General features: G+C 35.3%; 1 protein-coding gene across 1 annotated transcript in view; it reads right to left on the bottom strand.

The window, feature by feature from the left end:
• LOC120770825 overlaps positions 1-14,550 on the bottom strand; it is a 42,244-nt gene extending 27,694 nt beyond the window's left edge. The window contains exon 1 of the mRNA XM_040098410.1: positions 13,842-14,550. The gene's annotated coding sequence lies outside the window, so the exon portion shown is untranslated. The remainder of the gene's footprint in view (positions 1-13,841) is intronic.
• Positions 14,551-23,852: the final 9,302 nt, after the last annotated feature.

Genomic DNA, 23,852 nt, shown 5'->3' with positions numbered 1-23,852 from the left:
GCTTTAAATTATCTCAATTTCAAAAGTATTTATTAATACATACTTAACACGAATGATGGAAACAATAGTCAAAATTTTGATTTTCTCAAAGTTTTTCCCAAAAAAAACTATTTTTGATGCAAAACTTAAAATAAAAGTCGAAACCATTATAAAGAATCGTATTCGTTCTATCATTACCTGGCAAATGTATGTAACTAGGAAGATCGTGTGAAAACCAGAGACTGTAAAAGTTATGAGAAAATTTCATTAATCTAATTTATTTCTCACAGAATAATATTAGGTAATCGAAAAAGTCTTTTCGAATTTTGTCAATAGATGTCGTTGCAGTCGTATATCTTCAGTGCTACCTATCACATTGTGTCATATCATGTAGTGGTGGAAAGATGAGATAGTGTTCATTTAACCAGAAAAAATAAATAAATTCGAGGAAGTTGAAAAAAAATTTCAACTGGTAAAAAATTAGTGAAAACAATGAAGAAATTCGCCATATTTTGAAAATTTTCTTAAAAAGGAAAGAATGCCACGAAAGCCCTCAATGAAATTTGTGAAGCTTGGTTCCGTTCTGGAAATTTCGATGTGCACCTCGCTCTGGTCAACCTATCGTTAAAAAAGTCAATGAAATATAAAGCGTGGTGAAGCTCAACACATGGTCGCAAAGTCAGCATTGACACCTCGAAATGTTGTGCTGAGTGTTTGGTGGGATTGGAAAGGAATCATCCATTATGAGCAGCTCCAGCCTGGTCCAACGATTGATTCTACATTTTACTGTCAACAACTGATGAGATTGAGGCAAGCAATCGAGGGAAACATCCAGAACTTATCAACAGAAAGGGCTTCGCCATCCATCAGGACTACGATAGACCACACACATCTTTGATGACCCGGTAAAAACTGGTAGAGCTGGTCTGGACGGTTTTGAGGCATCCATAATATGGACTTGACCTTGCACCATCGGACTACTATTTGTTTCGGTTAGTGCAGAACTCCCTTAATGGAGTAAAGTTGGATTCAAGAGAAGCCTGTGAAAATTACTTGTCGCAGTTTTTCGCCGAGAAACCAGGAAAATTTTACACTGATGAAATAATGTCTCTAACGGAAAAATAGCAAAAAGTGGTCGATCAAAATGGTGCATACTTGGTTCATTAAAGTTCATTATAAATATAAAAAAAAGTTAAAGTTTGATTAGAATACGAAAAGACTTTTTCGACTACCTAATAATAGTTATGCGGTGAGTTTTAAATAACTCTTTCGCAATACTTCTTCTCCCTTGCGATTCGAAAGTAATAACGTGAGAGTATAATTTGTCGATGCCAAAAAAAAAGTTTACTCTTCAACCCCTATTGCATAAGAATTATTTAAAACTCAACGCATAACTATTATTTTGTGAGGAAAATATAAAAATCACAATTCGAAAGTTTTCATCATCATCATCAGTTTTGTCATCATCATATAAATCCGAACTCTCCTTTATAATGATTTTTTAATCAAAAAGTATGAAATAACTGTTATTTTCTGTCCTTGCTGTATCTAGTTTATCAGTTTAGCATTTTTATAGAAATTTTCCTCACTAACGCTGAAAACACCGTTTCGAAAAAACTTTAAACGTGTTTTTGGAGCCGATTACACAAATTTAAAAAATACGAATTTATTTGCCGGATCAATTAAACATTTTTTTAATACATATATTTGATATTTGTTATCCGCAAAAATTTAAATTCTGAATAACTTAAAACCATTTAAATGAAACTTTTCAATGTTAAGTAAAGGTTTAGAACCGTAGAGACTTCATTCTATCTTTCTAAATCAAAGAGTAAAACACCCGATCGATTAGAATCTTGATTACATCAATTTATTAGAAATATAACCACATAGTAGAAGTTTAAAAATCATGGCTGTTGTCTGCCGCTGTCAGCTTTTGAAAAAAAAACGAACTGAAATTATTACACTTACTACTTGCAACTACAAGTAAGCAGCAACATTGACAACCCATATTGACAAAAATACTTGTAAAGGTGCCAACGAGAGACAAAACAGCTAACAGAGCAAACTAATGTGTTCATGTAACTTAATTTTTCTGTTGCGAGCATAAGCATTGTAAAAGTGAGTTGAAGACCACTGTCCTAGTCCCTCGAATTTGAGATATCGATCTGAAATTTTGCACAAGCATATCTCTATCAAAAACCTACTAATTTATTGGCAGCACCGATAACGAATCACTATAGAATATAGCTGCCATACAAACTGAACGATCAAATTCAAGTCGCTGTACATAATTTTTTTTTAAAGAATACCTCAGCTTTATATGAAAATTCACTTGTCGTTTGCGCTTTTAAACCACTGGCATTTGCATGCCATGCCTGCAAAGGGCTTCACACTTCCGCAAGAGCTGTTCCTTTGGCATTCTTAGCCGAGCGAATCAAATGCGTCACATATCTACCCCAACTCACTCTCACCGGTTACTCTGAATATACTGAGGGCTGCTGGGTCGTTGTGGCTTGCAATTGCTGGCAACTCGTTTAAGTTCAATAGCAGAGACCACGCTGTTTCGAACGCTCACGGTGATGGAATTGAAAGGCGAAAGTGCCAGGGTGTCACCAAGCAAATCGATGTCAATGAGAACTTGATCAACTGGAAATGAACTACTCAGACGAGCATTTGTGGTGTGTTAGCATATTTTCGGATTGGTGCTTTCACTTACCACATTTCTAAGTTAACATGGACTGTAAGGCATAACGTTAAGCATTATGTAACCACACGACTTAGAGCAGAGTGAATAAAGAATGTATTATTAAACACTCTCGGAATATTATTTTGGCGTAAGATTAGCTAAGGCCTATGTTATACTTAGAGAGATCAGATATTGAATTGAATGCAGTATGTACCTGTATACCAAACAAACCAACAATCTCTTTTCCGAAATTTTTTCGAAATACTCCATGCTCTTAAAATATTAACCTGAAACCCAAGTAAGTAGGACTTTAGTAATGATGCAAAGCAGAAATTCTCATCCATATCAACTTCCACCATTTTGCTCTTCCGCATTTTCAGAAGCTTTTTAATGTAATTACCTCAAAATATTATGAAGGACGTGCCATTTGGCCATCGTTCCCAACTGTTATTGCTTAATTAAAGCAAACAGAATTGTATTTTCCTTTATTTATACAACAATAAAAAAGCCGTAGAGAAGAGAATTTCCGCATAATATAAACGCCAATAAGATTTTCGAATTTTGAATACTGCGGTCTGCCTGCCGTTTGTGCAATTCCTGCGAGGTGGTCCTGCGGAGTAGCCAATATCATTATTCAGCAGTCATAACTCACACAAAATATTTAACTAACCTTCTTCTCGCATTATTACCGTGCTGTGCATAACAATGCGGTTTGCCAACGATTCATTATTATGATCTTTGATATAAAATATTTCTTTACACCACTGGTTATTGCGGTTTCCTTTTCGCACGAAGTTCTCATCATCGCCTTTTGAATGAATGATGCGGCTTCATGAACATTAAATATGAATACCATACTATGTATAGGTATGATATTTCACTTCACAGTCAACTTCAAAAGCGATGGTACGCAGAACTTCAATGCAAATCATGTACGGCATTCGTTGTCTTATATTATTTTTGAGTAATATTACTATGTACTTCTATACAAGTATATACCAAAATTTTGGAGGCTGCACTGCGGATACTTTTAAATATCTATAAACATAAATTTTAATTCTAGCTTTTTAATTTTATATTCCTCTATACTGTACTTGCTTGTGCACACTCAAATAATATAAATTAAAAGCAATTTGCTCCTTAAAATGCCAAGAAATATACAGAACCAAATGACGTACAATTTCTCAATATTCGAAATTTCTCGCATTTATCAGCCTCGCAGGAAACGCTGACGCAAACGCCAATGTTTAAGTGTGATGATAATCGGATAAATCATTTGATTGATTATTAAGATTTTTTATTGATGACACTCACCGAATAGAAGCTGAAGACGCCGATGCGACTAAAATCCCACAACCAGACATCCTCAATGACAAAGCGGTGGTTTCACCACAGAGCTTGCCGGCCAGCCAAAGGACAGGCAGGAAAGTGGAAAACCGCTGATACAGCTCATTTGCACAAGGAATTCATTTGCGAAAGCGAATATTTGTGGAGAAACAAGGACATGCCTGACTTCACGCACAGTGTGATAATCAAAATAAATTTGGTTAACAAAACAATCGAAATCAAATTTTTTGCATTTGAAAGCTTGCATGGGTTTAGGGGTTTCAAAAAATCGATTTTTTTTATTGTTTTATTAAATTCTACAACATCTCTAGAATATTGTCCTAAGTTTTCAAGTTGATTGGGGTATCAGTTTTGAAGATACAGCCTGCAAACTTGTGAGCTCGAGGCTAACTAAGCTAAGTCCGCCGTCTTTAAACGGGTTTTTATCGAAACTGTGTTTTTGAAGTCAGTTGGTAAGATATCTCGAGAACAACTCAACCGGTATTCATGAAATTTTACACAGGCCTTTGAGATACCATTTTTGAAATTTTCATTTTATTGTACAAATGTCTGCCAAAAATCCTATTTTCAATTTGTTTTTCCTTCGCTCAAGTTCTAAGTTAAGGTTTTAACTCAAACACGTATTTTTTCACTTAGATGATCCTATGGAGTTATCCTGCCAACACCGGCGCATATTTTTTCCAAGGGGTCACGGGAAATGGCGTCTCAATGGCCGAGCTAAAATATGTTTCTCTTAAATTTCCAGAATTTTTTTGTTAATAGTATATGTAAAGTAACAATAAAAATGCTGTTTTTTACCCGAGATAAGCTATCCCCTTAATAATGCTCTAGATTGTGAAGGTTTTAGATGGGTAAGTCCAGAGGCAGAGATCTGGAAAGCCATAGTTACTAACAGCTTCATAAAAAATTACTCTTTATTTCAAACTATGCTTAATCCTAAGTTTGGCTGAATAAAGTTAAATGAAAGAGTGCAAAAACAGAAGAGGACTTATGAAGTAATATCTTATTTAATTAATTTCTCAGGTTCTATTTAATACTTTAAGAAGGGCATATTAACTACGAAGTAACACTACCAAACGCCAAAAAAAGGTCATACGCCCTATAAAAATGTATACTGATTCATTTGTATGGCGAGATGAATCGATTTAGTCATGTCCGTCGGAGTATATGTTGTTCTTTCCTCAAGATGCTATTCATTTGCCAGAATCGTCAAGTCCTAGTATACCTGTAGAAAACGTTTTCATTTGATAGATAGATAGATATCTTTACAAAATTTGGCACAGCTTGTTATCCAAGGTATGGCTACAATCATTAAAATTCTTTGAAACACAATTAATTACTTTTAAGATCAAGTTGTTTAGGATCATAAAAACATAAACACAAACACTGTACCCAGAATTGAATTCGATTTAAACCTCGTACCGCATCTTTTCCAACAGCGCGTGGCGCATAAATGAATGTTAATTTTTAAATTCTTTCAATTTATTTGCACTTCGACACATAATTTGCGCTTTTCCCTCGCATTAATGCCTCCTACTTCTGATTAATTTCAGTGGCTGCTGTTTGGCGTATATCCGCTGACTCATGGAGGAGTAGAGGGATTTTAATATATTCACCAATTACACCTATCTTTGGTAAAGTGAGAAAACCGCGTTTACGTAGTATTTTCCTCCCTCACATTTCCTCCACAATTTCGCCTATACAGTTATTCACTTTTCAATTTTAATTACTGTACTGTAAATCGCATCCTCATTATCAGAAATTCAGCGTGGAATTTCGATTTCAATGTAATTTGTGGGCGTAACCGCTCTTACAGTGCGCTTGCCGAAGTGGCTCGTTTGAGTACCCGTTAGCACACACCTGCAGCTTATGAACAAGTAATGTATTTATTGATAAATCATATATGTAGGTAATTGTGTTTTGATTCTGGTATTTTGTTCGCCTCATATTGTTTAAGTATTGAAGGTTATTTAATTAGCATAAACCATGAATCATTACTTGTGATCCTTTTCGTTGATTTTTGGGCTGCAAGGTGTTTTAAGTGTTTGAGAATTTGAGGGTTACTACAAAATCAGGCTCTCAATTTTAACTACTAATTAAAAAACCAACTACAGAGGTTGGTCTTGAAGTAGAGTCATGAATATAGTTTGGGTATATATTCGAGAAAAGATAATAATTATTCACCATCACTTGCTCTAAATTTCGCATCACCATACACCACACTTTGATATACCGGCTTGATATCTAGTGAAGTTACAAGTTTAAAAAACCAGCGGATATAAAAACGACTCTAGCAACTGTTAAATTTTGCTAATTTGATAGATTTCCTTATCTCTGAGCAAAAGAACAGAGGAAAGAAACTGTTTTCAAAAACGTGCTTTAGGCATACTATATTTAAAAGCAAGCCACTATCTTCCAGCAAAACTCTACTTAGTAAATTTTATTAGGGAATGTAAACGGAGCTATTAGACGATGTTCAAATATGATTTAATGCCTTATGTTGGGTAGTCGAAAAAGTCTTTTCGTATTTCTAATCAAACTTCAACTTATACCATTTTGGTCGACCACTTTTAGAAATTTTTTCGCTAGAAACATTATTCCATCAGTGTAAAACTTATCTGGTTTCTCGGCGAAAAACTGTGACAAGTAATTTTCACAGGCTTCTCTTGAAGCCAACATTACTCCATTAAGGGGTTCTGCATTAACGGCTATATGGTGGATGCGTCAAAATTTCCCAGACAAGCTCTCCCAGTTTTTGCCGAGTCATCAAAGATCTTTGTGTTCTAGCGTTGTCTTGATGGAAAACGAAGCTCTTTCTCTTGATCAGTTCTATCCATTTTTTTCGATTGATTGCTTCAATCTCATCAGTTGTAGACAGTCAAACCCCACCAAATACTCAGCATAACCTTTCGAGGTGTCAATCCTGGCTTTGCGAACATTTGTTGAGCTTCATCACGCTTAGACCATGATCTTTTTCACACATTATTGTCGTATTTGATCCACTTTTCGTCTCCTGTTATCATTTGCTGCAGAAATGGTTTGATTTCATTTCTTTTCAGCAAAGAAATTTTCAGAGTTCATGTGGTACCCAAACATCGAGCATTTTTTGTAGCCAGCATTTTTTAAATGGTTCAAAACAATTTGGTGATGAATGTTAAGTTCCTTAGAGATGTCATGGCTGCTTATCCTGACCAATCTTTTCCATAATTTCATCAACTTTCTCAATGATAGGTCGGCCAAAGTGAAGTGCATCTTTCACATCGAAATTTCCAGAACGGAAGCGAGCGAACCATCGTTGTGCTACACGAACTGATACAGCATCGTCTCGGTAAACTCCACCAATTTCATTAGTGGCTTGCGTGGCGTTCTTCTCTTTTTTATACAAAAATTTTAAATTAAAGCGAATTTCTATATTATTGTATGTAACTTTTCTTCAACTTCCCCCGAATTGAATTTTAGATGAAGCTTAAAATCTCATCTTTCCAACACTATATGGTATGACACAAACATTGGAGATATACGACTGCAACAACATCGATTGACGAAATAGGAAAAGACTTTTTCGACAACCCAATATTAACAACCATTTTTTGGAATTTTAAGCGAACCAAGGTACAATTTAAAATTTAATCTTCTCGTATTCTCACTTTGGAGTTTTTTTTTTCATTTTTCACAATAACCATACAATATTTCAATATAAGCAGAAGTTAATTTTTTAGACTTATTAACAAACTTCGTAAAAAGCACCTGCCACCGACAGCTTTTTCCACATGCATTAGCGCTTTAATACATCTTTATTCAAGTGTGAAAAATAGCTACACTTTGGTGACAAATTTTTGTCCCTTCGCGCATAAATAACAACAATGCGAAACAAAGTTTTCACAGTAAACAAACAGAAACGCCGAGTTTTTCATTTCACGCCACCGCAAAAACTTTTTCGATTATATTTATCACCTCGCGCGCTTTATTTGTCATTTTCACATTTTCACACACATTCGCTGAGCGCACCGGGATTACGAACACAAGAAATTTTTGGCAAATATTGAAAAATAAGAAAATCTCAGGCATATTAGTTTTTTCTTTTAAAAATATAGCAAATGTAGAAGCCAAAGGTAGAATTTTTAGCAGGATTGAAGGTATTCTTACTTCTTCTTACTAGAAAGACATAAACTTTTTTTACCATGAAGGGGTAAATGAAGTTTGTAACACCCAGAAGGAAATGTCAAGGAACCTATAAAATATATATATAAATGATCCATGTGACGAGTTGATCTGTCCGTCGCTACATACGTGAACTAACATTAACTGTTAGTCCCATAGTTATTGAGATGTTGCTCTGATATTTTGCACACTTCTCTTTCGAGAAGCTACTCATTTGTTGGAACCATTGACATATGTAAGACTACTTAGTATATAGCTGATATAAAAACTAAAGGAACAAAATCAAGTCCTTTTATGGAAACTTTGTTATTTGACAAGATCTTCACGAAATTTGGCATTCTACTGTGAGCAAAGAATAGTAAGACTTTCTGATTTAAATTTCGCACGAATTTTTCGAAACATTTTTTCTAGGTTGGTATGACTGTCAGTGACATTTGTGTGCGGAATCAAATTTCTGGTGACGAAACGTTCAAAATGTTGGAAAAGGTCTTCGGTGATAATCGTTTGTCGCGAACAAGTGCTTTTGATTGGTCCAAATTATTCAAAAAGGGTCGAGAACACCTTGACGACAAACCAAGCCAAAATAAAAATGCTTGAGAATCGACGATTAACAGTCAGAGATCTTACTGACGGCTTTAGAATATCGGAAAGTTCAGGAAAAACCATTTTGAAAGATCATTTGAGCCTACGAATATTGAAAGCACGTTTGATTCAAAAATCACACAATTTTTTTAAAAAAACAGCGTCGCTTTAACGTCTGTGAAACAATGCTTTCCGACTTTTGGAATGTCATAACGTATTATTTCTGTCGGAGAGTCTTGTATCTATGCTTACGACTCGGAAACAGATGATCAATCGACCGAATGTTGTGGCAAATGTGAGCCGAAGCCGAAAAAACCACACAAAAGTGAGTCAAAAATCAAGATTATGTTAACACTCCGAACTCCTTTTGAGCAACATTCGTTCAAACGGTCGATTGAAGAGCTTGTTTCCACTTAAGTATTTCAAATTGGCGGTACTTGGGAAACGTGGAGACTACTACAATATGTGCTGAGTCGTTAAAGTGTCAAGTCTAGTGTCACGTCTATATATCCTCAACCACAAATACAAACGAGGATAGTACTATTGAGAATTTGTAGACTCGATCGAAATTGAACAAAAAAAAAAACGAAAAAAATTTGTTAATTCACTCAAAATATGACGAAAATTTTGGCCACCAGTGCTGTTAGTAAATGCACACATAAGCAAAAAATATATTTATTAAAAATGTTTCCTGTTCCATCCCACGGTGCATCACAGCGCGTGAGCATTTCCCCGACTGTTTATGTTAATTTATGACACACAAGTGCACAGTTGTGAGTTAATCTTCAATAATTCATTTTTATTTGAGTGCTCTCAGTTCTCCAAAGCGTCCCGATTGCTGGCCTCCTACAAATAACCGTCATATTTTACAGCATTTTCTTTCTTCGAGAGGGTCTGCGAGCGGGCTGCTGCGCATGCAGAGTTTTCCAAAATATCTTTTATACACAAAAATATGTATAATTGAACGAACCGCATACACAGAAGCGCACATACAAACATAATTAATGACTTGGCTGACTGCTGCTGCTTGATACTTGATGCTTAAGCTCTTAGCGGGGGCGGTATTTCTGGTATAGCTTTGTTAGTGGTATCGTCATAAGTTATTTCGCTTGGGCAATAAAATAATTTCACAAATTTTCTTTATTTAAAATTTACTCTTAATGAGTGCTTCAAATTGGGCTCACGCTACAATTTGCCAAATAAAATGATAAAAGATTTGCGATTTAATTTAATGTTTGTTTTAATATTTATCATCATGCTAAAAATATTTCAACAGTAAATTAAGTTGAATAATTCGAAGTCGGCAATAAATTATTTTTTTCCTTTGTGTGGCTACAACATCTGAACGTCACTTGCGCCTAAATGAGTTCAATTCGACTTGTGTTAAGTAATAGCAACAACAAAGCGCAAGTAAACAACAAAAAGTTGCTAATTGTAATTGTGCACTACCTGCGTGATTTATAAGCACATCTTCACATCCACATAATCGTAATAGGCATAAATACATACGCACACACGTTCGCCAATTAGCAAATGTGAAGTGGATTGGCATACAAACACATAATTTCAATTAGCACATGTGGCTTGCATTTTCATACTCATTCACGTATACGTGTGAATATGTAGATATGTGACTGTACTTTCGTTCATTTTAATGTTTGTGTTTTCTCAAAGATTTAATCGATTTTCGCACGTGTTGTCCATATGTAAATGGCAGCGGATTGTGATCGGGTTGATTATAATAATCAACGCCATCAATCACAAAAGGAAGAAATCATATAATTTGGATGAAAGCTTTCAAAACAAATTTTATTTGTCATGCAAAGCATATGCTGATGACTTATTTATATAAAGGAGCTCTTTAAGTTAATTTAATTTTCACGTAAATTGATGTCAACAAAAGCGTTAAAGGCTTTCTGGTGGCACGTAAATGATTTGTTGTTCACTTTTTGAATCAAAGCAAATTCCATGCAATTTCTAGATATCTACAATAATGCACCGAGGAACCTCGTTAATGCAGGCAATTCATTTGAAGAAGAAATGGAAGGTTTCACAAACTAACTAATGTACATATACTTGTACATATGTATATCATGCCGCTTACATATGAACTTAAGGCATAAGCGAGTTTCCCCACCGATTTGTGGTATGTACATATACGTAGGTTGCCTTTCATATTTCGGGATTTGACAACGCTCATGTTGTAATCAGAAATACTGTGTAGTTAATAGTAACTTAAAATATTCCTCTCGACCAAAAAATTGTAATCTGGAAAAAACTTGTTGTTTACACTATCTTAAAATAATCTTCTCGACCAAAAAATGGCATTGAAAGGAGAGCATTTTGGCGCGATTGCTATTTACAATCTTTGATGTGGATTAACTCGTGAAGAGTGCAGAGATGAACTTAATTCAATTTTTGAAAGATAAAGCTCCATTAAGGACCTGTTTTTCAAGGGTATGGTGAATTCAAGGGATATCGTAGATCCACTGATGTTGTGCTTAAAGTGATATTACAACGTGATATCATGAGTTTTAGACAATAATGCTTATTATGTAATTAATGTGGGGAACCAGCTAGATTACATTTCAAAAATTTCATTGTGGAATTTTTTTTCCATTGGATCTCACACGAAAAAATGGCTCTTATCGATTGGAATATGGCAACGGTGCTTCACAACATGTCTATGGCAACGTGTTAAGTGATGAATAGTGAATTTATACGTATGAGCCCAAAAGTAAACAGCAGTCTACTGTATGGGTGTTCCAAAATGAATCGAATCCAACAAATGCTGTTCGCGTTCCAAGGAAAAGATTGCCTGTTTTTTGCAACAACTGAATTTATCGCAACCCCACTACTGGAACTATGAGTCATTCTTCGTATAGTTCTAACTGGGCACCGAATAACTTCTTTTTATTCCCGTTCGTTAAAAATAAACTAGAGGTGAACGAGTTTCGGCACTTAAAATGGCCGTCAACCAGACAAAAGTGCTTCGACAATTGGTTCAAACACATGCAAAAGTGAATAGATCTTAATGGAGAATATTTTGGAAAACAATAAATCGATTTTCGAGCATTAAATTTTCTTTGTTCTCGAATTCCGAAGTATAAAAGAAAACCTAAATATATGGCAATCTTATCCGGCTTTAACATTCGTTCCCGAATTTCTTTTGGTGCTACACCTTCCAAAAATAAGAATTTTATCACTGCACGATATTCAATTTTTTCTACTGTAAAAAAATACTGTGACTGGCGACACTAAATGGCTTGTAAACTAATCATGAATTGACAAATTGAAAAGAAACTTCACATATGTACGTTCATATGAAGAGTAGTAGGTCAGTAGCAAAGCCCTTGCTTATCGAACGACAAAACTTATTGAACAACCTGGTATTTCATAAATTTGAGCACCATTATTTAACAAATTTCGTTTTATTTTGATATTTTCCAATTCGAGTCCAAGCAAAGCTTTCATTTGGTCAGTATATATTCTTCTGGATGGATGTTAACATTTCTTTAAGTGAATGGCATAACTTCTGAATTTCATTTATTTTATTTCACAAAAAATAGTAGTAGAACCAAGTTACGCCACAAAAAATTGTAAAGTAGTATTATTATGTTCAGTTTGCTTAAGACGGTCGATAAGTTGAGCACCTTTTCACTCTAATTATTCTCGTAATTCTTTCGAGTAGAGGCGACGAAATTTCACAATTTAAAGACCACTGCAATATGAAATAATTTTTTAACTAACTTTCTCTTAAAAGCATGTCATTAAAGAGAAAAGCAATGCTGTAACCATTAGTATATTACATAAAATTTCACCAGAATTTTTATTTTTGTGAGATATATCAGCTTAAAAGTGACAAAAAAATTGTGTTTAAATAACTGCCAAGTTGATTTTTATCTTTTGAAAAAACGTTCCCAACAATTATATACTTAAACACCATTTATTTTAAGGTAAAGCATTTTCGATATGGCTCAGTACATTTTCTAAGATCTAGCGACGAGTTATACGGGTATTCTCACTTCCGTTTCACTTAAGCATGATAGCGTTCCTGTAGATGAGTTATTTCAAAAAAAAATAAAAAAAATATAAAAAATAATTTTTTTTTCAATATTTTAAATACATTGTGACAAAAAATGACTCGGAAATTGTAAAAAAAACACAAGTCGAATATTTAATTATTCATCAATATTTATTTTGTCGTCTTCAAAGTAATCCCCACCAGATGTAAGACACTTATGCCAACGATTTTTCCAGTCCTCGAAAAACTTTTCATATGCACTTTTTGGTATGGCCTACAGCTCTTTCAACGAATTTTGTTTTATCTCTTCAGTCCACCGAAAACGGGTACCACGAAGCGGCAATTTCACTTTGGCGAACAAAAAAAATAAAAATACTCAACTTTATCGGGATGAGTCGAGTAAGAACGCGTTTCATACCAAAAATATTCACCAAAATCAATCGAACGGACTCACGAGAGATATCGAGCTTTTCTTATCAGCTCACTAACAATTGCCTGATGATTTTCAAGCACCAAATCCTTCACTTTTATTAATATTTTCACTAGTTGAAGAGATCCAAATATACAAAATTTGAAGCACATTCTTTGTTCGATTTTTTTTATTCATTGGAAAAATCGCAACATACTTCTGAGGTATACCGACTTAAATATTTAATTTTTTTGAAAAATCAGTTGCCCAAGGAATTTAATTACAATTTCCGGTTGCTTTTTTGTCTCAATGTGTTTCCATTACTTTGGATGAATTTCTTTTTGTTATCAAAAATTTCAGTCAAACTTGACTCGCACGTATCCATTAGTTTTGGAAACGGTAGAAATATTTTATAACCTGATATAGTGGCCCAAACCTTTTTTTACCCACGAATTTTCTCAATATTAATTTGCCTTAAACACATAAATACATAGTTAAATTACAATTTCTTTTCAGTGCACTTTTCTTCTGTACTTTCACAGCACCCTGTACTATAGCCTATTTCATAATTTTCATGCAAATCACTTAATATACACAAACAGAATTTTATTTTAGATAAGCACGTTAGTAAATATTAATTCTATAATTACCTCACAGCTGTCAATTAATCCTATAAACAGCTTAGAAAATTGTATCACACAGGTTACACTTATTATTTAATTTATTTTATTATTTTTTTTTTTGTTTGCTGGCTTTATAAAAAATATACTACACTACTATTTATCACTATTACTCACTCACACTTCCTCTTTCTTAATTATTAATTTTGGTTTTATTAAATATTTTTTATATTTTCACATTAGTTGCATTTTTAGTATTTAATAAATATTTTGCAAATATTTCTGATATTCAAAATTCACTGCGCTAGAGCAATATTCGCTATTTACCACTTTCACACTATATTCTTTGCCTAAGAGCTTCTAAATTCTCGGCACACAACTTATTTTTTTTCTTTATTTTGCCATTCCGTTTAACTTCACATTAAGTGTTCACGAACATATCCACGAGACTTGAACAGACACCACCCAGAGCTGCTCCAACACTACACTCGCGGTTGCTCTAGCACAACTGTGCGGCTAATTGTGGGTGCTGACAGTTTTGTTGCTGTCAACTTGTCGGCAATTTCACCCGCGCACAGCACAACCGACGACGTCAAATCGCCGCCAACGATGGCAGCTTCAGCGGAGGCACTAGTAGCAGCACGAGTGGCGCTGGCAGTGGCGGTTGCTGTCAGTGCATCAACACTCTTGCCACGTGTTGCCGGGGCTGACTTATCGCTATGACAGCTGAGTAGAAATAACACCACCGACACTTCAATGAGATGCGAGGCGCTGTCGTAGACCGCACCGGCGAAACGTTCCAGGCTAATCCAACGCGGCACGCTCATGTACAAGCACATACTGAGTGTGCTAAGCTGTTGCACGGACCTATTAGCGCACTCGTAATATCGCTTTTGTTATTGTTGTTGTTGTTAGCTGTACGTTAAGTGGCAAGCGCACGGCGTATTAGTTAGGCACACATGCATATTCGTAACTTAAAATATATTATTATGATTGATTTTTAAAACAACGCAATATTTTCTTAGCAGAATATGTGTGTATCTACAATCACAATTATAGCAAAGTGGGGGCATAAATTCACGACGCACGTCATGCTACGTCAATCACAATTGCACGGAGAACGGTCTCCCGCTACGTGCTGCTTCCGAACGGCAGCTCCATTCGCCGCAGTGCCACGCCGTGCCCCGATTAGCTCTACCAAATTTCGTATAACGAAAACCATCCACTTTTACTGGCGCCAAAATTTCACTTTACACACACAAAAATCAATATTTGTCCATAGTCGGGTTAGTTGGCCACAAGTGCCGTGTCGCCGCCGGCCAATGACCCAGACAGCTGTTGCACGATGGGGGAGTGTGATTTTCGCTTTGCTTTTTTATTCACCCACACAAACTACCGTTATGACACGATTTCCACGCAAGCACATGCGCACACACACATACACATATATGTATATGTATGTGTTGCAATACCGTTAGACGCCAAGTGAATTTTATTTCCCGAAGCGCAAACACGACCGATCGCTTTGGTGAGCATTCGCCAACTGACTGCTAGTGCCGTTGGACTAGGCCACACAAGTTTGCCAGCCAGCCAGCCAGCCGTCTGGCCATGGCCTCTGCTCCATATTTTCGCCGCAATCTTTCCGAGTTGTGGCGCTTTGTTTTGGTTTTTCAAACTTGTTTGTTTTCACTTTGCCAAGTTGTGATGACGGCGTTGTCACGCCGGAGACCGGCATTTCTGTGGAAATTAAAGAGCGAAGGCAGACGTTGCGCGATTTCGCATTTGAATAAATTTCCGCTGAGGAAATTTAATTTCCGGCTGCCAAGAGTATTGAAGTGGCAGACGTGAGGACCGGCACTGGCCTTTAACATTATGATTGGCATTCCTTGTGCCTTTCTATTGTTTGGCATAATTGAATGGATTAAATATTTTAGTGCGGGAGTTCTATTTATGGTGCCTAAAATTTATTGTATTCAATTATTGAGAGAAAATTGGTTAGTGTAGATTTTGACCACATTATTCCTTGTGGACTAATATATGCCGAGTATTTTTTCTTACCGTTTATAAAAAAAAAATATTCATTATTCTGACCGGAATGAGTATAATTGGATTTTGAATCAGTGATTTTTCTAGCTTAAAATAACTAGTTTTTCTTCTAATTTTTAACTGCATAATTTGATTGATCAGTAGTAATGATTTGGGAAGCGAGACCTTCTATAGATTTTCTAATTTCAGGCAGACATCAGTTTCGGCAAAAATATGTTTGCTTTCCATTTAAGATATTTAGAAGACGTTTCATTTTATTTATTAAATTAATAATTTAAAAAAAACAGTTTACCTATGATAAGAAGAAAAACCGAGATTCTCTCAACAAATCGACAAATTTTCGCTTTCGCTTCGTGCTAGCAAAGAGCTTTGAAACAGCAACAAAGAGTATTCAAGCTCATACAGCGCATGTAAGTCATTTTTGTGCGCTCTCTCACATACTCGATTCTCTTTAGACAACAACTTGAAGAATGTGAACGAATAGTTTGTTTACTTCGCTGTTTATACTAACAGAAAGACAATAATCAAAATAAAAACCAATTAGAAGCGTTTTCTGAGACACGGATAAAGCAGGGGATGATGACTATGGACACAGAGCACGTGCAGCAACAGGCGGTCGAGCGATATGGGAAAAAATTAAATGAATGAATGGCTGGTGTTGATTAAACCGATGTGCCTTCGCCTAAAAGCCTATTTAATGAGCTTAAGTGCTTAATGACAATAGTATATACGAGACGTGTTCTAAAAATAATGGAAATTATCGATATAAAAAATTTGTATTCATTTGCCTTCAAAATAGTTCGATATTATGCATTTATGCCAGCACTTCTTGCAATCATCGATTTCTGGGATAGCCTGTAGCTTCTTCAGCGATGCGCTTTTAGTGCCCTCTATGCCTGTAATACGGTTCTCTTTATTTTTGGAAATATTTAGAAAAAAGTCGCACGGAGGCAATGTCTGGCGAATATGGAGACTGGCGATAGTTCATGTATTGTTTTTGGCCACGAATTCACGAACAAACTCTTTAATCAATTTCTTTCGACAAACGAAAATCACAAACCTCATAGAAACACACCTCACCTTAGTGGTTGCTACAGGAAAAGAGGGAATGAACAAAGCTAAAAATTGTATGAATTAGACTCTTTGTGGTTGCCTGTAACTTTTTCTGTTGTCGAAACTGGAGAATTCACTTGGGTGAACGCGCCAAGTATCCATTGACCCAATAATACAAAAACCGTCAGGTACCTTTTGACGTCGTAAACAAACAGCTGGCTAAACACACACTAATTGACATATGGAGATCAACTTTCACGCGAACATAAAAAAGTTTTACCAATGTAGAAAAAAATTTGTTATCAGTCCAGGTCAATTTTGATCTCAATTTTTTAACTTTTTTGGCCTCTTAATAATGAGATTATTTTGATTATTCGTATTGTTATTTTCAAAATAAATAAAACCGTTTGACCAATTATTAAATTATTTATCAGTATGACAGGCTATATGCAAATGACTCATTAAATCCACAGCCCACTTGGAGCCCCCCTCGAAACAATTATTATTTCTATTAGATTATTATTATCAAAGTCAATGTGAATTGCTGAAAAGATTCAACGAATACGTTCGCATATTTAGTGAGCAATGTTTGAAATTAAATTCCGGACCTACGCGGAGGCACGAATAATACTTCCGAAGAATATGAAAGCCTCGTAGGAAAGCGGTGAAGTAGTAGATGAAGTTTATAACAATAAAAATTTATTGCATGCTTTGAATAAAAAAAATTTGGTTTTGACTGAGATCAGTCGGTTGTTCGTTGCAAAACTTAAATGATGTATGTAAAACAAGTAGTAAGGTGTCCACCTGTTTGAAAATTAAGTAAAAAAATTGTTAAGGTAAGGAAAGCCTACAGATCCAACAGGATTAAGAAGGTATATAGTTGAAAAAAATTATACAATGCATTCATAAATAACTGAACCATGGCAACAACAGTTAATCAGCGTTTCTGTTAGATTTTGTAGGATCGTAGAATAATACTAACTAGAAGCAAAATATTTACTTGTGAAGTTACACGTCTGTTGAATGAAAAGAACTTTCTTGTACTTTATATGTACTATCTATGCACTTTCTTGCTGGGAATGCATTGAATTTGCTTGCTTTGTGAAGCAGTATGTGCCGAGTCATTTCACTGTCAAGTCTAATGTCACGTCCACATAACCTCAACTACAACAACCGCAAAGCTTGTCACTATTACTGTGTTTAGTCATTCATACGAGTAGTACATATTATGTATATATACATATATACGTAGCTGTAGCGTATCATATCGATTTAATTCAATAATGCCCGCTTGCAGTAATGGAGATATGCCTACAAAGCAGGCTTGTTCCTTTGACAGCGTATGCATCCCAAATGAGATAAGACGTTTTAAGGTAAGGATGCGTATAAGACGTTCGCTTGCCAACTGAATGTATTCGTTGTTCGATTGAAGTGATTATTTTCAGGAAAAATTAATACACTTGGAAACTCATTTGTATGAAATCCAAGACAATAATGCTATACACATACACATATGTATAGACTTAAAATGCTTTCAAGGAGCTATTTTGTTATAGATAATTTGACACACAAAAAAAGTGCGTGTCACAAAATCAATGTTATATCTCTAAATATAGTTTATTCTAATAGATGCCACGCAGAACAGACCAGAGGAAAGTATCTTATTCCCTATTCAAAGATCTGAATTCCCTTAGGGTAATTTTCTTCCAAACATTAGATGTATTTTTCTGAAACTGTGTTCAGAGTCGATAAGGAAATTTTCTCCGAAATGGCTAGACCTATTGAAATTTTCAGACGACCTTCTACTATGTATATCTACCATATTTCTCAACTAATTTAGTAATAAAATTTAATAATTCCGATTTTTTAAAACACTCTAATGGTAGGTAGGAAGCCTGCCATTCTGTAAAAAAATCAAAATTTTGACGAATATTGGGTAGTCGAAAAAGTCTTTTCGTGTTTTGTCAAAAATTAATGAAAATAATGAAGAAATTCGCTATATTTTGAAATTTTTGTATAAAAAAGGGAAGAATACTACGCAAGCCACCAATGAAATTTGTAAAGTTTACGGAGACGATGCTGTATCAGGTTGTGTAGCACAACAACAGTTCGCTCGCTTCCGTTCTGCAAATTTCGAAATTTCGATTTACACTGATGGAATAATGTCTCTAGCGGAAAAAATACAAAAAGTGGTCGACCAAAACGGTATTATTTATTATTATAAATAAGTTTGATTTGAATTACGAAAAGACTTTTTCAGCTATCCAATATTACTTGACTTTAGCAATAATTCTAGATTAGTTTGGTGTTTGAATTTCGAACGTCGTCCTGAAAATCGGTTACGGGATCGAGGGAATCCAATTTTTTACCAAATGAATTTTCAGGGAGCATTAAATTCTGTAAATAACCCCTTAAAGGCTACCTGAGAACTGAACATTTTCTATAAATTTTCTGCAGATACTTCATCAGATTGACATATTTTGAGAGACAAGAAGTCATTAAGGTCATGAATAACAGTACATATAGGCAGCAAATAAGCTGTCAACGTCTACCCGTGGTTAATGAGCTTTTACTCTACAGCTTTTAATTAACAAACAGTTAGCACAGGCAGCAACCAATAACAGGGTGACTGCGCTGCTAAGAAATATTAAAACTGACCTCGCGTACATCAAAATAACAAAAACAAGTAAACCCGCTTGCAAACTGCAATACACCTTTGCACCCGCGCTGCCGGATCAGCAACCACGCAAGCACCGGCATAGTGACCGCCAACAACGGCAGCCGCGCTTTATAACCCTCAGCCGTTGCTACCAACCCAAGCGAAAAGAGCCAGCCTAATAGCCCAGCGCTTGCCATTCTCAATTGCTTCAAGTCGTCGCATTCGTAATATCTCTTTATGAGACAATAAGTGAAAAACAAATCAGAGATTTGATTTATTTCACGCTGATTGTTGCGCCCATAAATCCCCGGCCAAATGCCATAAGCCATAAGCTATAAGCCCGTGAATAGTTATCCTTTTATGTAGAAAATAGCAGCGAATGAGCTGGAGAGCTGAAGAGCGGCAGAAAAGTGATTTATAATTGATTTATGCGTGGAGTTTGTGCAGATTTAGTTTCTTAAACAATTGAAGGATCATAAATTATTAAATAAACATATGGCTTTATAACGGTTATGGCGGCTAATATTACTGTTATATAGCGAAATAATTGAATAATGACGACAATAAATAATGTAAAAAAATATTTCCTTTTCTTTACCATTTGGAGATTTATTGGACTTTGGCACATAACCTGAGTATTTGTCGCCACGAAGTGACTATATCGCCAGCTCTCTTAATGGATCTTTTATAAGCTAGAAAATAGCGCATATGTATATATGTATATGTGTAGCGTATGGAATATCTCACAGCTATTTGACGGAAGCCGTCCGTGTTTGAATAATGAAAATAAATTAATTGAAAGATACATCAATAGAGAGTAAATATAATCCGCGAGCAATGAGAATAAAATTGTTGAAAATCTGAGATTGTGTTTTGTAACCCACGAGCAGCAGAGTTTTAGTCATGCAGTGACGGCACTTAACCCTGTATTTAAGTTTGATGATATTTTATTTTTAACAAATTGTATTGCATAATAAAAAACCTACTTATGAAGCGATTTAAAATATACGTAGAATTGTCAACAATGCTTTGCGTTAAAATTGTTCCGGAGTTAATACAATTTAACTGTTTTAATATATGTATGTATATAATATATTTCTTAATACTTATAAAAAACTCAAAGGCATGTTTTATGCACTCTGAAGCAGTGATTATAATGGCATATTGTTGCATTTTTGGAACAGTTCTAAAAATAAATGCCTGATTTTCGTTCCTCAGATTATTGCGTTATTGCAGAGAAAGCTTACATAAAATGTCACAACTTCTGCGAAAATGAGAGAAACAATTTGATCAAATTTGACTCGAAATAGAGCTGCAAAACAATCAATGTGACTATCGATAGTTTCTTTTTATTGTCCCACTATCGATAGTTTATTCTGACTATCGACGGTTTATTTAAGTTTATGCGAAAACTCAAATACATTGAAGGAATTAGCGTGGAAACTAATATTGTACATATACACCGTGCTATTCATAAGCCCAATGCGTAAACGTAACTTACGATCACACGTTCACAAGCGTTTAGGTTAGAATTATCGATTGGGCCTAAAGAAAACCACTTTAACAGAAATCTCTGATAGCGCTGTTGGCTGATATCAGATAGTGGAGCAGCGCTAAAAAGTAAAAAACGTTAACAGAATATTATTTTTAAACAAAAACAAGTGAATTATTGAGAGATGAAGCACTCTTCTAAAACGTGTTTAAACCAGCGAAAAGTAAGTAGATTTCTGCAGCAAAAGCTATCGGTTCTATCGGTAGTATTTTTTTAAACTATCGATGCTTTTATCCGACTATCGACAGTTTTGCAGCTCTAACACAAACTGTTTTGTTCAAACTGCTTGTGTAAACCGAGGCGATTTTAACCATGCAAAAAAAATTGAACAACGAGTTTGCTTGAATTATTGTATTTCCAATGAAATCCCAACTACTGAATCATTGGAAAGTGTTTTGAGGTGTCTACTTCTACAAGTATTTGAGTAACACAAACCATGCAGAGAAGGTAGGGAAGTCATCGAAAACTCATCTTAAGCTATTCGTGCATCCACCTCTGTTAATGACAATAACGTGGAAGAAGTTAAAGAAATAGTGATTGAAAATCGTCGTGTTAACAACATAGAGATAACGAGGTTATCAGCATTTATTATGGATCAAGTCAACACATTTTGGCAAATGTTTTGGATGTGAAGCGCGTCCATGACGGAATCGTACCAAATGAGCTGAATTATTTGCAAAAAGAACGTTGAGTAAGTGTCACAAAAGAAGTATTTGACAATGTAACTAACCCGATATTCATCAAACGTATCAATACTGTTAATGAGATGGGGGTTTCTTAATACAACGCCGAAACTATCCAACAATCTAAGGAATGGTGTTCAAAAATAAGAAAAAACTAAAAAACTAAAAAACCAAAACCAAATTCATTGATGGCGCTGAGGTGATTCCAGCCGAGGCTTATAAGAAGTATATGAAAAATTGTATTAAACGTTGGTATTCTTGTATTGACTTAAAAGGATTAAAATAAAGATTTGTATTAAAAACCGTAAAATTTTGTTTTTTTCTTTCTCAGTCCAAGTCAGATTTGTTCGTATATACACCCTGTCCAGAAAGTATCGAGAACTCTTCATTTAAATCTCCCGCTTATATGGAAGACGCCAAAAATTAAATCTGTCAACCAGTGTGCTTAAAGCAGCTGTTTATGTCAGTCACCTCAGCTCTCGTATCGAATTTGCTTTGATGTCTTCAATTAACTCAAAACGTTTTCCCCGGAGCGGTTCTTTGATTTACAAGAATAGCCAGAAGTCACATGGAGCTAAATCAGGTGAATACGGTGTTTGCTCAATGATATTTGTTGAGTGTTTGGCCAAAATTTATCACAAATACGTTAAAATTTTTATAAAATTCGTCAAAATCTACTAAGGTCGATATTATATCTTCCCTATAAGCGGGAAATGGAGAATTCCCGATACTTTCTTGACAGGGTGTATATATACATATATAATAGGTAGATATTTTCGCTAGTTGGCGCTGAAAGCGCGTAGATCTAGTTTTATTCGTCGCATCGGGTCATGCTATACCTTTTTGGAAAGCTCATTTCACGCGCTAACACGTGTTTGATTGATTGTCGTTTCTTCTAAGTCGTTCGTGAGTTATAGCGTCGCAGACACGGAGCAAAATAAAGAGAAAATACGGCATAATTTACAGTAGTACTACGATAAAGGCAAAAATGCATCTCAAGCCGCCAATAAAATTTGTGCACTTTATGAACCCGATACAGTTTCCATTTCCACCGCACAACGATGGTTTCAACGTTTTCGTTCTGGTGTAGAGGTGGTCGAAGATGCGCCACGCTCCGGAAGGCCTGTCGTCGAAACTTGCGATAAAATCGCTGAATTGGTCGAAAGAGACATAGTAGCAGCCGTAGCATCGGTCAAGAGCTGGGCATGAGTCATCAAAAATTCATTTCAATTTCAATAAAAAAAAAAATCAATAAAAATAACGCAAGACGTTTTTGACAACCCATTGTACAATATATACATTTTATAAGAATATATAAATTTTTCCGAAGTGATGTATGTAGATGAATAGCACTCTGATCCAAAAGCAACAAAAACTTCAAGAAGTTAATCAATTTCACACTTCACTGTAAACAAGCACTTGTTTATACGACTATCTTTACTAATAAGTGGTCTTAATACATCAAAGTACTCGTATTGCCACTTTGTGAGATATACAATATCTATCAGATATTGTGAGGGATATACTTATGCACCCAATTGCTTCATATGCATTTATAAGTATAAAGTACAGTCAAACGATTAAAGCAAACATACATACATACATAAGTATTTTTGAATAATTGAAGAGCGGTTTATTTTGGCATTGTTTAATTTAGGCGTTAAAAGAATCGAATGGGACTTCTTTAAGTGTGTTATATTTTTAGGTGTATTATATAAGTCGATTCGCCATTTTGCTCGTCGTGGATAATTTCGCCTATCTTGGAACCCGTATTAACACCAACAACAATGTCCAACGCAGAATAACTCTTGCAAACAGGTGCTACTTCGTACTCCGTAAACAATTGAGAAGTCAAGTCCTCTCTCGACGAACAAAAACCAAACTCTATAAGACGACAACACTCCAGCTCTGAAAGTATTCGACGCATTACCCGCCAGGGGAAGCAGAGGAAGGGAAAGACCTTTACTCCGTTGAAAAGACCAGGTGAAGAAGGATCCAATTGGCGCCAAATAGCGAAAAGGAAGAACGATTGGTGCGCTGTTGTAAAC

The sequence above is a fragment of the Bactrocera tryoni genome, chromosome 3 (assembly GCF_016617805.1).
Source record: "Bactrocera tryoni isolate S06 chromosome 3, CSIRO_BtryS06_freeze2, whole genome shotgun sequence".
In the NCBI taxonomy this organism is placed as follows: domain Eukaryota; kingdom Metazoa; phylum Arthropoda; class Insecta; order Diptera; family Tephritidae; genus Bactrocera; species Bactrocera tryoni.
The sequence above is the reverse complement of the archived record's forward strand: the minus strand, read 5'-3'. Positions and strand labels throughout refer to the sequence as shown.